The 14,755-nt window shown below is 41.6% G+C and overlaps 1 non-coding gene across 1 annotated transcript; it reads left to right on the top strand.

The window, feature by feature from the left end:
* Positions 1-206: 206 nt before the first annotated feature.
* LOC142442121 (small nucleolar RNA SNORA3/SNORA45 family) lies at positions 207-335 on the top strand. Its single transcript, XR_012783367.1, has one exon. It is a non-coding gene; the product is annotated as a small nucleolar RNA SNORA3/SNORA45 family (small nucleolar RNA).
* Positions 336-14,755: the final 14,420 nt, after the last annotated feature.

Genomic DNA, 14,755 nt, shown 5'->3' with positions numbered 1-14,755 from the left:
TTGATGTTGTTCAAGGATTTTGTCTTGCTTGGATCCACAGTAAATATGCTTGGAAGCAGCAGACAAGAGATCAAAAGATGCATTGTGTATTTGCTACGCAAGACCTCTGTAAAGTATTAAAAACTAAGGATGTTACCTTGAAGACTAAGCTGCACCAAGCCCAAACCATGATATTTTTAATTGTGTCATATATATGTGAAAGTTGGACGGAGACTAGAGTCACATCCTGACACAACTCTTGTCTTGGTGTGCTAGAACCCTCGGAGAAGACCTGCGGGCCTTGAATCACTGGTGGGCAAACAGCACCTCCACTAGGGCTCTGGTCAGAAACATGCTCTGGAATAAAAGAAGAAGAAGAAAGTTGGACATTCAGTAAGGAAGAATTGTGGTGTTGGAAAAGAATATTGAAAGTATCGTGGACTGCTAAAAGGATAAACAAATCTGTCTTGGAAGAAGTAAGGCCAGAGTGCTCCTTCGAGACAAGGATAGTAAGCCTTTGTTGTACATACTTTGGCCATGTTACCTGGGGAGGCAAGTCCCTGGAGAACATCATGCTTGGTAAAGTGGAGGGGCAGCAACACAGAGGAGGGTCCTCAAGGACATGGATTCCCATTGGGGCTGCAACAATGGGCTCAAGTATGAGAAACCCTGTGAGGTGGCACAACACCGGGCAGTGTTTCTTTCTGTAATGTATTAGGTTGCTATGGGCTAGAGCCGACTTGATGGCTCCTACCAACACAAATAACAAGAGCAAATGTTTAAAGACATCCCCTATTTCTCCAGGCACCCTACTGTATCTCACTCATTGGTTTGGCCTCCAGGTCTTTCCACAGTCATGCCCAGGCTCCATTATGAGCCTCGTGTTTAAGGCTGCAATGCACTTAACTCTGATGTAAGGGACATATCCTCATGCAGGATACCGCATATTATTTTTTAATCATAAAATAATGTCTCTGGCAGTAGGAACCTTAAACAATATTAATGTGTGTAAAGTGATGATGTGAATTATTTTACTATCCATTTCAGACCTGCTTTTTGCGTTTTGAAGTTGGTGATATGTCTTATGTGCTTTCTCTTCACTTTATTGAAGAAGAAGGGACTCCTCCGCTAGTGTTATCAAGATAGCCAACCGGGGACTGAAAAGATCGACCGTTTGTTAGTCACAGGCACTCACAGTCTGGACAAGAAGACACTGTACACCACTCAGGGTCACACAGAAGTGGCCTTTGGAACACAGTGAAGTACCAGAGGGCAAATTTTATAGTTTCATGACACTGAGGAGGACCCTGACTCCCACAGGAATTCATAATGAGCTTGTATGACAAGTTTCCATGGACCACAAAGAACTGAAGCATGCTATTCTGGGATATGCAAGAACTATGTCTATTACTTTGATGAGAAACATTGTTTAGGTAGAGAATCTGATCTATAGAAGAGACTATGGAGAGGGACTTGCCAGTCAAAGCCCTCCTGAAACTACCAAATGCCAAAGAAATATATAGTATTGAACTTTAATTTAGAAGACCACACCACATGGACCTTTCTCTGTCTGTGAAGCACACATAGACATACAAGTCCATAGAAATATATTTCCATTTCATAAAAATGTAATCATAGTAGGTGTGCAGTTTATGATTCTTTACTGGACCATACACTACTATATAGTTTTCCATGTTCTAACATATGACCATGTCTTCTTCCTTTTTAGCATCCCATAGTATGAATGCACCATCATTCATTTAACTATTTCTCTAATGATGAACTTTGGGCTTATTTTTAAATTTTCTTGTTCGTTTATTGAAACCATGTTACAGTAAAAATCACGATGTACTCAAGTAAACACTCCTGTATGTCACATTTCAAAAGATCAAATTTTAAAACATAAAAGTTGACACAGAAAACAACAAGAAAAGTGATGTATGCTGAATTCTAGATTTCTCTCTGAAAAACGATTTAATGGTTCGTGTCTCCTAGTAGACTAATGCTGGGAAATGGGCTGCACACTTCGCCGTCATCAGTTCCTCGTATTCCGTGTTGATGTCATTGAATGATACAAAAGATTTGTGCTCAGCTACTAATCAAATGGTCAGTCACCCAGCAACACGATGGAGAAAGGTCTGAGGATCTGTTTCCATGAAATAACAGGCCAGAGTGGCTGAGGGAGCGATGCTTCTCTGTGACAAAGGGAAGCACGGCATCAATCAGAGTGGACGCAAGGTGGTCAGAGGATAAGGTAGCGAAAACGAATGATGTCTCCAGGGAAGAAGTTCATTCTCAGAACGTAATAAGTCATCCCAGTGTGGAGACATAAACTCACATGTTCTATTTCCTTGATTAACTCTTCCCACTATGCAGCTCTTCATCAGTCCAACAACACTCTGACCTTCAAGCTAGATACCAACCGGGATGTAAATATTCAGAAGTGTAGAAGAGTTGAGCCTTGGATACACATGAACTTTAAATTCAATCGTTCAAATTTTCTAAAACCATACAGGAAATCTTTCCAAAACCATATGGAAAAAAGAATGGCCTAATTTAGAATCAAGCTTGAAACTTCTAAGGATTATTTTCTGCTTAGCATTAGTAAAACTCCAAAAAACTGCCATCAATTGGAGTAAAAAGAACTTATGTTCCTTTTTTTTTTTTTTTAACCAAAAACTGGAATAAAGGGGGTGGCAATTGTAGTAATGCATGACTCTTCGGTGTTTGCATAGTGTAAGTTTATATTCATTAGAAAAACATGTTATTCATTTAATTTTCCACTAAAGTCAGTGGTTTTAATTAAGGGGAAAATTCATGAAATCTAAGACTTAGAGAGAAGCAATTGGTTTCACCTATAAAAGACCAGGCTAAGTTCTGCAAATAAATCTAATTTTCTAGAATTAGCTCAGATATAATTAATTCATTAGAAAGTCATGTTTACAAGCATAAAACAAGACTGCTGAGCTAGAGAATTTCTAATAGTTGGACTTTAAGAAAAAAACTGTTGAATATCAGAAAAACATAAAGCTAATATTTTTATGGATATAGTATATTTAGTGGCAGCTTTCCACGGCAATACCATGAAAGGGGGCTATTATTTGACATTTAAGCATATCTGAAACTAGAGGATTCTCTTAAGAACAGTTTTTCCATAGCTCTTGGTTTAGGGGCAAGAATATCTGTTCTCAACCTCTGACTGATTGAGCCAAGAGTTGAAAAGACTTATTCTGTGAGGATTGACTACTCTGCCAAAATAAAATATCAACAGGGAGTTTGGGAAATGAAAAATATAGGAATAGTCAATATACTATCAACACAGAAACAGGGTTGTGGCATTGTGGCCCCTCTCTAACCTATGTGCTAAGCTTCAATATGCAAAGGAATTTCTCTCAGATATTATGTTAGTTTCCTAGGGCTGCTCTAATAAAGTTAGTGACTTAAAACAACATAAATTATTTTTTTCACAGTTCTATACACTAGAAGTCTGATATCAGGGCCCTGCTCCACCTGAAGCCTTGCAGAGAGAATCATTCCTTACCTCTTCCGGCTTCTGGGAATTGGAAGATACAAAGGAGGAATCTAGTGAATATCCAACTATTTCAACATCCAACTATGATCAAGAACCAATGATGTTAAAGAAGGAAGTGAAAGCTGCACTGAGAGCAGTGGCCAAAAACAAGGCTCCAGGAATTGATGGGATAGCAACCGAAATGTTTCAACAACCTCATGAAGCACTGTAAAATATTTGGAAGATAGCTACCTGGCCAACTGACTAGAAGAGGTCCATAATTGCACCCTTTCCAAAGAAAGGTAACCTAACAGAATGCTCAAAGTATAGAACAATATAATTTATATCACATGCCAGCAAAATTTTGCTGAAGATCATCCAACAATGGTTGAAGCAGTACATTGACAGGGAATGTCAGAGGTTCAGGCTGGCCTCAGAAGAAGACTATTGCTGATGTCAGATGGATCTTGGCTGAAAACAGAGAATACCAGAAAGATGTTTACTCGTTTTTATTATGTAAAGGTATTTTCATGTGGACCATAGCAAACCATGGATAGCCATGAGCAGCATAAGAATTCTATCACACTTTAACTGTACTCTTGCAGAAACTGTGCATGGATCACGAGGCAGTTATACAAACAGAAAAAGGATACAGTTCATGATTTAAAATAAGAAAAGTGTGCATTAGGGTTGTATCCTATTGTTATCCTTATCCAATCTGTATGCTGAGCAATTAACTACAGAAACTGGATTATATGAAGAATAATGCAGCATCGGGATTGGAGGAAAGGTTATTAATGATGGTGTTAGTCTGCGTAGATTACAGAAACAAATCCACAGAAACTCTTATGTATATAAGAGAGAGTTTTATATGAAGGGCAAGTGTTCATTCAGAAAGCATCCCAAGCCTGTCCAGTCCAAGCCATTAAGTGTGACTTAGCCCATATGTCCAACACCGATCTACAAAGTCCTCCTCAAACTCACAAAAGACACAATGATACCAAATGCTGGAGGATTACAGGCCAGTAGGTGAAAAGCCATTGAATTCAGTGGCAGTGTAAGCATCTCAGTGCTGGCAGGGGTCTCCACATGATTTCTCCAACACCCAGGGCTGCATCAGGGTAAATCCATGTGGCTTCTCCTCAGGGATATCTCGCAGGAAGTGAGCCTTGCCAGCCGAGGCAGAGAACTAGCTAAGGCAGCGGCACACTGGTCCGACCATCAGAGAGCAAGAGACAAGAAAACTCAAAAGGCGAGGTTCACCAAGCCATTTATCTCTCCGCCCTTCAATTAACCCCACATGTGTTTATTGGCTTAACTATCTCAATCCACCCATTGCCAATGTGGCACCGGTACACAATTCTTTAGTTTAACAATTGCAGTTAAGTAACACCTACACCTTAATCCTAAAATCCTATGAATATATTCCCCAACCTATGAAAGTTTGTAAGTCAACCATTTCATGCCTTTATCCCCCCAATTTTGGGTAGCCAATTTCTATACAGCCCGCTTACATCAACCCAGTGGTCTGTGGAGACAATCATATTTTTTGATGTGAAGAATCTTCATTCCAGTTGGAACCTGTAAAGTCTGCATCCATAAGAAAACTCAAATCAGGACAGGGCATCCATGAAGTTGGTAACAATATGCACCAGTTCACAGGCTCACTTAGCCTCCCTTGGGTGCCCATTGTCCTCCTTGCCTTTAGACCATGGGCTCATCAAAAATACTCAACAAGCCTAGCCCCCTCATGCTAGGTCCTAAACTTTAGACCACTCAACATACTCTCGTCTTCCCCCTTCTTTCCTTGCAAACCAAATCCACACGTGTCCATGGCCGGGCTCAACCCATCTCGTTATTGCTGCATTTCTCCACTTTCCACTCAAAAATGGACCCAGGTGGTCACCTAGCAGACATTTCAGCCTGCCCACAGACTCCCTTTAACGTTCAGTCCTTGAAAGGAGTTTTCTTCATGGTTCCAGAATTTTTTCCAGCTTTGGACAAAGACCGCTACAATTCAAACTTTCTATCCAAAGAGTTCCCTTTTTCTTTCATCTGTCAACAGTCCTTAAGCATGTCTCTTCACTTTCTAAAGTCCTGAGTACCCCAAAGGGGTTAATCTCTTTGTAGCCTTCTTTCCAGGTGTGTCCTGAACCCATCTAAGGATCAAATGTCAATGAGTGAACGCAAGTGGAGTTACAAGCTTTCTGTTTCATACATCCCCAAATAAATCATTATACTAATAATGAGCGGAAAGATCAGTATAAACAAAAATAGAATCAGACACTAAATTCGTAAAACAGTCAAGTTCAATCTTTATTTAGCTTATCTAAATCCTTATCTGTTTGACTTATACAAAAGTATGGTATTCGGTCTCTGAGAGCTTTCTATCAGACCCAAGCTTTCTGTCAGGCATTTTGACCTTCTGTCAGCCATTTTCCTTAAGCGGCATGGATTCTGAGAAACTCAAATGGCAATTTCTACCTTTGAGCTCAAAATATGCATTAATTGCATTCATTTTTGCCATTTTTAGCAGAAATAATCAAAAACTACAACAAATAAGATAATCAAGACCTTAACTTCCCATATTCTTGCCAGAAAACAACCAAGTAAACTGTATGGCTTTCTCTGACCTGTGGCTAGCCAAAGAGGAAAGCCTACCATGAGGGAGAGGTCAAACAAACATCTACTCTCCATCTTGTGATTTGTTTCTCCACTCAGACACACGTGTCACCCTGGGTGCTGGAGAAGCTGCGTGGAGAACCCTGCCAGCACTGAGATGCTTACAGCACCACTGGATTCAATAGCTTTCTACCTACTTGCCTATGATCCTCCTGCATTTGGTGTCATGGTGTGTTTTGTAAGTTTGTGGCGGATTTAGTAGATCGGTGTTGGGCATATGGCCTATGTTAGACTTATGGGCTTGGACTGGACAGGTTGGGGTGCTTTCTGAATGTACACTTACCCTTTATGTAAAACTCTTTCTTATATACATATGGGTTTCTGTGGATTTGTTTCTCTAGTCTACCCAGACTAACACATTATAAGCTTTAACTTTCTCAACAACCTACCATTTGCAGATGGCATGACCTTGCTTGTTGAAAGTAAGGAAGACTTGAACTACTTGGTGATGAAGTTCAAGGATTCCAGTCTTCAATATGGAGTACAATTCAATATAAAGAAAATAAAATGATCACAAATGGGCGATTGGGATTATATAATGGTAAATGGAGAAAAGATTGAAGTTATCAAGGATTTCATTTGGATTGGATTTAAAATCAATGCTCATGAGATCAACAGTCAAGAAATTTAAGATTTTGTTGTATTTGGGTTAATCTGTTGCTTAAGACCTCTTTAAAGTAATGAAAAGTAAGGATGTTATTTTGAGAGCTCAGGTGCACCTGACCGTGGTATTTTCATGCTTGTGAAAGTTGGACAGTGAACAGGAAAACCAAAGAAGAATCAATGCATTTCAAATATGGTTCTGGCAAAGAATCTTGAAAGTACCAAGGACTGTCAAAAGAACCAACAAATCTATCTTGAAAGAAGTACAACCAGAATGACCTTTGGAGGCAAGAATGGTAAGACTTCATCTCATGTTCTTTGTAATGATGTCCAGAGAAACCATCATTGGAGAAGGACACCATGTTTGGTAAAGTAGAGGGCAGCGGAAAAGTGGAAGGCCCTTGACAGCATGGGGGGACACAATGGCTACAACAGATTCACCCAGAAGAATACCAGAATACAGGCTAGGGCAGTGTTTCATTCTGTTGTACTTACAATCATTATGAGTTGGAAATGACTCCATGGCATCCAATAGGAACGATACATCAGAGATGGTCCAAGTGAACAAGTCTGCCCTTCATAACAGCTGCAAGGTCACACTCCAAGGATTCAGGGGCAGGAGTTCACAGTGTGGTATAGCAAATTTCTAGATGCTTCTCCCCAACTCATCATCACTTCTCTAACAGGTGTTTTCACCAAGAGAAATGTGTCCCTGGCAGCCATTTACACCATGTGCCTCCTTTGAGTCCTAAGTGTTTCTGAGGAATAACATTCTCTTTTCCAGTAATTCAGGGTTGAGATGGTTACTCTGAGTCAGGAGGGGGGTGGAGACAAATAAAAGGAACCTATCAGGAATTGTGTGATAGCCATCTTCTGTCATCATGTGAATGTAGAGGCAAAGGTGGGGGGGGGGGAGAAGAATTTAGCTTCTCTGGGAAAAAAAAGATATACTCTCTTTCAACACCCGAGAGTCTCCTTTGGGCCAAATTAAGATCCTAGAATTTCACCCTCTCCACCGCCATTTCAATGACCTCTGTGATCATTGCAGCCACCAAGACCACCAGCCCAGTCACTGTCACTTCTATTGTGAGGCTGCCGTCACCACCATGCCTCCACAACCATGATATCACCTTCTTGTCCCACTACCGATACTGCTCCTCCATTAACTTTCCTTTGGGTGTTCCACTTCGACCTACTTATTGAGTGACGTGAAAAGCCTCCAGTTTTGAGAGGGGCCCAGAACAAGAAAATGCTCTTCAACAGGGTCAGGCTGCCGTGCAAGCTGCTTTACCACTGGGACCATATGATCCAGCTGACCCGGTGGTGCTAGAGATGTCAGTTGTAGATAGAGATGCAATGTAGAATCTTTGGCAGGCCCCTATTGGTCAATCACAGTGTAGACCATTAGGAATTTATAGCAAAGACCTGTCATCCTCTGCAGACGACTACTCCCCTTTTGAAAAACAGCTGTTGGCCTGTTACTGGGCCTTAGTGGAAACTAAACACCTCACGATGGCCACCAAGTCACCATGAGGCCTGTGCTGTCCAACATGAACTGGGTATTGTCTGACCCACAAAGTCATAAAGTTCGACATGCACCGCAACACTCCATTGTTAAATGGAAGAGGTATATATGAGATCAGGCCAAAGCAGGATCTGAAGGAACAAGTAAACTGCATGAAGCAGTGACTCAAATGCCCATGGCCTCCACTCCTGTCCCAGTACCTTCCTTCTCCCAGTCTGCACCTATGGCCTTTAGGGTGTTCCTTATGACAGTTTAACTGAAGACCGGAAAAGTCATGCTTGGTTTACGGATGGCTCTGCATGATATGCGGGTGCCACTCCTGAGTGGTTGGCAGCAGCACAGTGCTAAAGGGAAACCCTCCCAGTGGGAAGAACTTTGAGCAGTGCACCTGGCCATTCAGTTTGCCTTCAAGGAGAAAGGGCCAGATGTGTGACTTTCTACTGATCCATGGGCTGTGGCAGATGGCTTAAATTTATGGCCAAGGAATTAGAAGGAATATGATTGGAAAATGGGTGACAAGGAGGTGTGTGGGAGAGTTAGGTGGACAGACGTCTCAATGAGCCAAGAAAATAAAGATAATGGAGTCTCATGTGAATGTCACCAAAGGATTATCTCTGAAGAGGAGGACTTTAACAATCAAGTGGATAAGATGATACCCACTGTAGAGACTGGCCCTCCTCTTTCTTCTGCCACTCCTGTTATTGCCCAATGTGCACCTGAACAATGTGGACATGGAAGCAGGAATGGAGATTATGCATGGGAACAGCAACATGGACTTCCACTCACCAATAGACCAACGTTAAGCCCCAGATATGGGACAATTCCTCCAGGAGATCAACCAGCAATCTCGTGGCTCATAGATTACATAGGATCACTTCTGTCATGGAGGGTGCAGCGTTTTGTTCTTACTGGAATAGATACCTACTCTGATGTGGATTTGCCTTCCCTGCACACAATGCTTCTGACAAAACTACCATTCGTGGACTTACAGAATGCCTCATCCACCGGCATGGCATCCCACATAGCATTACTTCAGATCAAGGAACTCACTTCACAGCAAATGCAGGGCAACAATGGGCCCATTCCCATGGAATGCACGGATCGTGTCATGTTCCTCATCATTCTGAAGCAGCTGACTTGATAGAATGATGGAATGGCCTCCTAAAGACATAATGAGGGTGGCAACAACTTGCAGGGCTGGAGCAATGTCCTCTAGGAGGCTGTATATGCTCTAAACCAGCAGTCAATGTATGGTGCTGTGTCTCCAATAGCCAGAATTCATGGGTCCAGGAACCAGGGGGTGGAAGCTGGCAAGCCACCACTCACTATTACTCCCAGTGATCCACTTGCAGCATTTTTGCTTCCTGTCCCAGCAACCCTGTGCACTTCTGGCCTAGAAGTCCTAGTCCTGAAGGAAGGAACTCTCCCATCTGGAAACAGCACAGATTCCACTGAACTGGCATTTGAGAATGCCTCTTTGCCACTTTGGGCTTCTCTTGCCTTTGGATCAACAGGTCAGGAAGGGTGTCATCATACTGAGTGGTATGATTGATTCTGATTACCAAGGAGAAATTGGACTGGTGCTACATAATGGAGGTAAAGAAGAATATGTCTGGAATCCAGGAGATCCCATAGGCTGTCTGTTAGTACTACCATGCCCTGTGATTAAAGTAAATGGCAAAGTACAGCAACCCAATCCTGATAGGACTTATAATGACCCAGACCCCTCAGGAATGAAGGTCTAGGTCACCCCACCAGGCCAGAAACCACAGCCAGCTGAGGTGCTTGCTGAGGGCAAAGGTAATACAGAATGGGTAGTAGAAGAAGGTAGTTCTACCTATCAGTTATGACCATGCGATCAATTGCAAAAGTGAATTTTGTGATTGCTAGTTTATTTTCTTTATATGTGCTTATTGGATATCTTTCCTTTATTCATGTATAATATATTAGATAAAATTAGATCCAGTATGTTTTCATTTATATGTATGATAGATGTTTAATGTTAGGTGTAAGTGTGATTTCATTAATGTCGGAAATTATATATGGCTAAATAATTGTGTATAGGTGCCAAGTTGGCAAGGAGTGAACTGTGATAGGTAAGTTTATTGTGTCAACCTGGCCAATAAGAATAAGTAGGATTAATAAGGTCACAGTTTGATTTGAGGGTAAAGAGATAAATGGCTCAGCAAGCCCTGCCTGTCTCTCTTTTGCTCTCTGGTGATAGGACCAGTGTGTGGCTGCCTTAGCTAGTTCTCTGTCTCAACTTGTGAGCTACACTGCCTGTGGGACACCCAATCCATGGACCATGACACTAATCTTGAGGTTTCTTCAAGACTTGCTTTGCCATACTGCTGGTATATACGTCACTTGAACTGGGTACTGTTGGATCCTTTCATGTAGCTGACTGCTAGTGATCTGCCCTGCTGTTTGCTGCCTCTGGCCAGACTGCCTGCAATTCTCTATGGAAGACTCAGCTGTCTGCTTCCTTGACCTTGGATCCAGCAGCCCTTGTGAGTTGAAGGACTTCCAGTATATTAACTGTTTCAAGGAATTGAGTTGAACTGAGCCTTCTGCACTGCTGTGTGGACTAATTAGCTGCTATATTCCTTTGTTCTATATCTATTTATCTATATGAAATCATAAGTGTCTTGGTTTTGATTCTGTAGAGAACCCTATGTAACACAGGGAGTTAATGATAATGAGTACAAGAATGAAGAAAATGTTCTCATCTTGATTGTGGTCATAGTTGTACAACTCTTTTTAAACTGTTTAGCCCTAAAATGTTTAAACCTAAAAATGATTACTAGGTTAAAATATATTCATTATGTAAAATTTAAATCTATATTATGTAATTTATATGTCAATACCTATAAAGAGTGGGAGAGAACAGAAAGAAAGACAAGGGGTCCCAGAGAACCCACAGACTCGCTTGACCTGTGGCCAGTTGACTGTGATCCGCTGAACTGATACATTGGTGGAAGACATGACTAGACAGGCAAGCTAAAGGAACAGCTCTGCTGGCCCCTGTGCTGGTCATTATGTAAATAAGCACATTTAAGGTGGATGTGCCATAGAAACAGGAAGCCCGGGAACAGCTGCTGGAACTCCAACAAGGAGCATTTATCAAATGTTCATTCTAACTCACAGGATAAGAACACTGCAATCCAAGCGAGTACACTTCCTATCTGGGCCCCCAGGAAAGCAGAGAAGGCATCAGCTACAGAGTTGATGAGACCACCATGGTTCCAACAGGGCAGAGTGCTCTGCTGCGTAGCGTGTCACAAGGAAAATAAAAGAGCAAACAATGCTCAACAGTAGTCCTCCTTGTCAAAGAGTGATAGGTGCCCTGGAATTGTGTACGTTTGTCTGCATACAACTATTCTCCTTCCCTTTGTTTAACAGACATTTGTTGAGGACCCACTCTGTTTCAGTATTCTAGAGTTAGAAACGAGGAAGATAAAGTGTCTACTTTCTACTTTCCCACTTCGCAAGTTCAAGTCTCTTCACCTTCCTTTAGAACGGCAAGTTTCAACAGCTATGTTGCTATTGGTATGTTCGCAGTGATCTGTTCTGAGATGGATTCTCATATATTATTAATATGAATAGAACTTCTTGGCTTTCTGACCATAACTTAGATTTCTACTGTAGACCATTCTCTACTCCTCAAGTTAACTTCTATAAATGTACTCAGAGCATCAAAACGCATGGGAACCCAAGTCTGTAGCTAGCAGAGGCAGAAAATTGATGAACATTTTTTGAATTTATAAAATGCACAAATTTTAACATACAGAGCAGTGAGAATTTACCTATGCATTCATACCTACCAATAACCACCATGCAGATCAAAGGGAATGTTTCCATCACGCTTGGGAATGTCTGCAAGCTTCTTTCCACTCTTAGCTAGTGGTTCTCCACCTTCCTCAGGCCGTGACCCTTTCATACAGTTCCTCATGTAGTGGTGACCCCCAACCATAACATTATTTCTGTTGCTACTTCATAACTATAATTTTGCTACTGTTATGAATCATCATGTAAATATCTGAAGTGCAAAATGTATTTTCATTGTTACAAATTGAACATGACTAAAGCACAGTGACAAATCACAAAAACAATAAGTAATTATGTATGGTGAACTATTTATTTCTAATGACAAATAAATGAAATTTTGTCTTGAAGCAGCGTGTAGCATGGGTGACAATCTTCATGCCAGGTACTCATAGGTGGGTGTATCAGCACGTGAGAGGACCCGCCTGGAGACGGATAGAGGAGCGGTTTCTCAGTTCCTAAGACCATCGGAAATAGGCAACCCTTGTGAAAGTGTCGTTCCACCCCCAAAGGGCTCCCGACCCACAAGTTGAGAACCGCTGTTCTAGAGCTTCCTCCCCAGCCTCCACTCTCAGCTCACACAGGGCCAATCACGTCTCTGACTTCTCTTAGCATAAGTTACCATGGCCTATTTTCCAGCCTGTACTAGGTTTCTTTTGTATTTACTCCGTTCATAACACCTAGCCCCATGCGGGCATCCTTCAACTGGCCAGATATGGGAAGAGTTCACGTGGCAACGGCATTTGCATTTTTGCCCCATCATTACTGCAACAAAAGTCTTAGAATTTCAGGAGGATTTTACAGTACACAGCAGAGATTTAAAAAAAAGAGGGTAGATCAGAAGAAAACTTGCATCTAGATGCCCCAGGGTAACTACAGTGAACTGGGGGATTTGTAGACACATGTGGAGCACTGTTTGGGAGAATGAAAAAAAATTAGGGGGCAGGCAGATTAAGGGGATAAATAATATTTTGAGGAAATAGAAAGCTGAAACATAGTACAACTTTTTTGCTAAATATACCCCTATTTGCGACAGGTAGGTGAAGTCCAATGATAGGGGTACAATGACAATACAGGTGAGCAACTTTATTAATGGTTATTTTTTGAAGTTTATGAATGTAGCATTAAAAAACTAATCGGGGGATATTGAAACTTGCCCCTTAATGAGATCCCATCATGTGTGCTTCAGTGATCTTGACACTGAATTTGAGAAATTGTGCTGCTTTCTGCACACAGCCTTCAATCCTCCCCAAGTCCAGAGTGAGTCGTCTTTACAAAATAATCCTAGTTGTGGGGGGATGGGATAGTGTTATGGTCATGCTTCTGGGTATTGATTTCACTGTGCTTGCTGGCATTTCACTTTTTATGTTCTGGACTATATTTTTGTTAAATAATAAGGGAAGGATAAAAAAAATCCACTGCCCAATCACTGTCTTCAAGTCAAGTTCAATTCACAGTGATTCTCTCAGATGGAGAAAAATTGCTACCAAGTGTTTCCAAGTCTGTAAATGTTCACGGGGACAGACTGCTTCACCTTCGGCCCACAGACCAGCAGGCAGGTTAAAGCTACCAATGTTTCAGTTAGTAGCTCAACTAATACTGAATGCACTGTGCCAAGAGGAGGAAAATATACTCTGTTTTATCTCCAGGACAAGTCATTGGGAATGAGACTATGGAGTTAATTAACCAAGCAGAAGCCACAAAGACTAGATCAGAAACAAAAATGAATTTTCAATTATGATATCCTTAGTAACATGTAAAAAACGGTCAATATCATGTGCATATAATATTTACCTCAAAAATATTGACATCCATATTTATTCTTGGGTAGTATATAATTGATCATATTCTTTCTATTACCTGTGGAACAAGTGTCTGAAACAACAAAAAAGTTAATTTTGTTTTAAAGTACCCCAATATATTTACTTTTTCTTCTCCTTTTGGGGATAAAAAAATGGTGAACTCTCATCCTTACCAAACACATATATTATCCAGGCTTCCAAAAAAAAATCTAAGTATTAGTTACTTTGTACTCTTACCATAGGGGAAAATATATGGCTATATTCTTGGGCATGACCATGTTCCCTTTTATGGGAATATCTGCATTTTGGAAATTGTTGATTTTTGATGGTCCCTTTCTGGGTTTATTTTTGCTTCTCAGTTCAGCTGCCACGTGTGGCATGCTGTCTCTGTGTCAGGTGCTGGGCTGCGCATGGGGACGGAGCCCCGGCCGGTCGCGATGGAGAGGAAACAAGTGCTTCCTCCAAAGCGCCAGGCTCGAAGGGCACAAACACTACTTGATTTATTTCGACTGGGAGAAAAAATATTCAGAGGAGCAGTGACGTTTTCGAGGGGCCTGGCAGGAAAAGAAAAGGGTCAGGAATCATTGTACAGTTGGAGCAACGACGAAGCATACATATTCTAAAAAGGAAACTGCGTTTTGTGAATTGTGTCTGCGGAAAGAGGAGAAAGGGGGGTTAAGGTTAAAAGGAGTTAAGGTGAGCCTGAGGTGAGGATAGAAGGGTGCAACCAGCCGGGCCTTCCCAGGCCGAGAACCCTCCGCTGGCAGCTGCCAAACTCGGTCAGTACAGTGCAGGGTCCTCACCACCTCTTCCGAAATCACTTCCTCA

The sequence above is a fragment of the Tenrec ecaudatus genome, chromosome 2 (assembly GCF_050624435.1).
Source record: "Tenrec ecaudatus isolate mTenEca1 chromosome 2, mTenEca1.hap1, whole genome shotgun sequence".
NCBI lineage: Eukaryota > Metazoa > Chordata > Mammalia > Afrosoricida > Tenrecidae > Tenrec > Tenrec ecaudatus.
The sequence above is the reverse complement of the archived record's forward strand: the minus strand, read 5'-3'. Positions and strand labels throughout refer to the sequence as shown.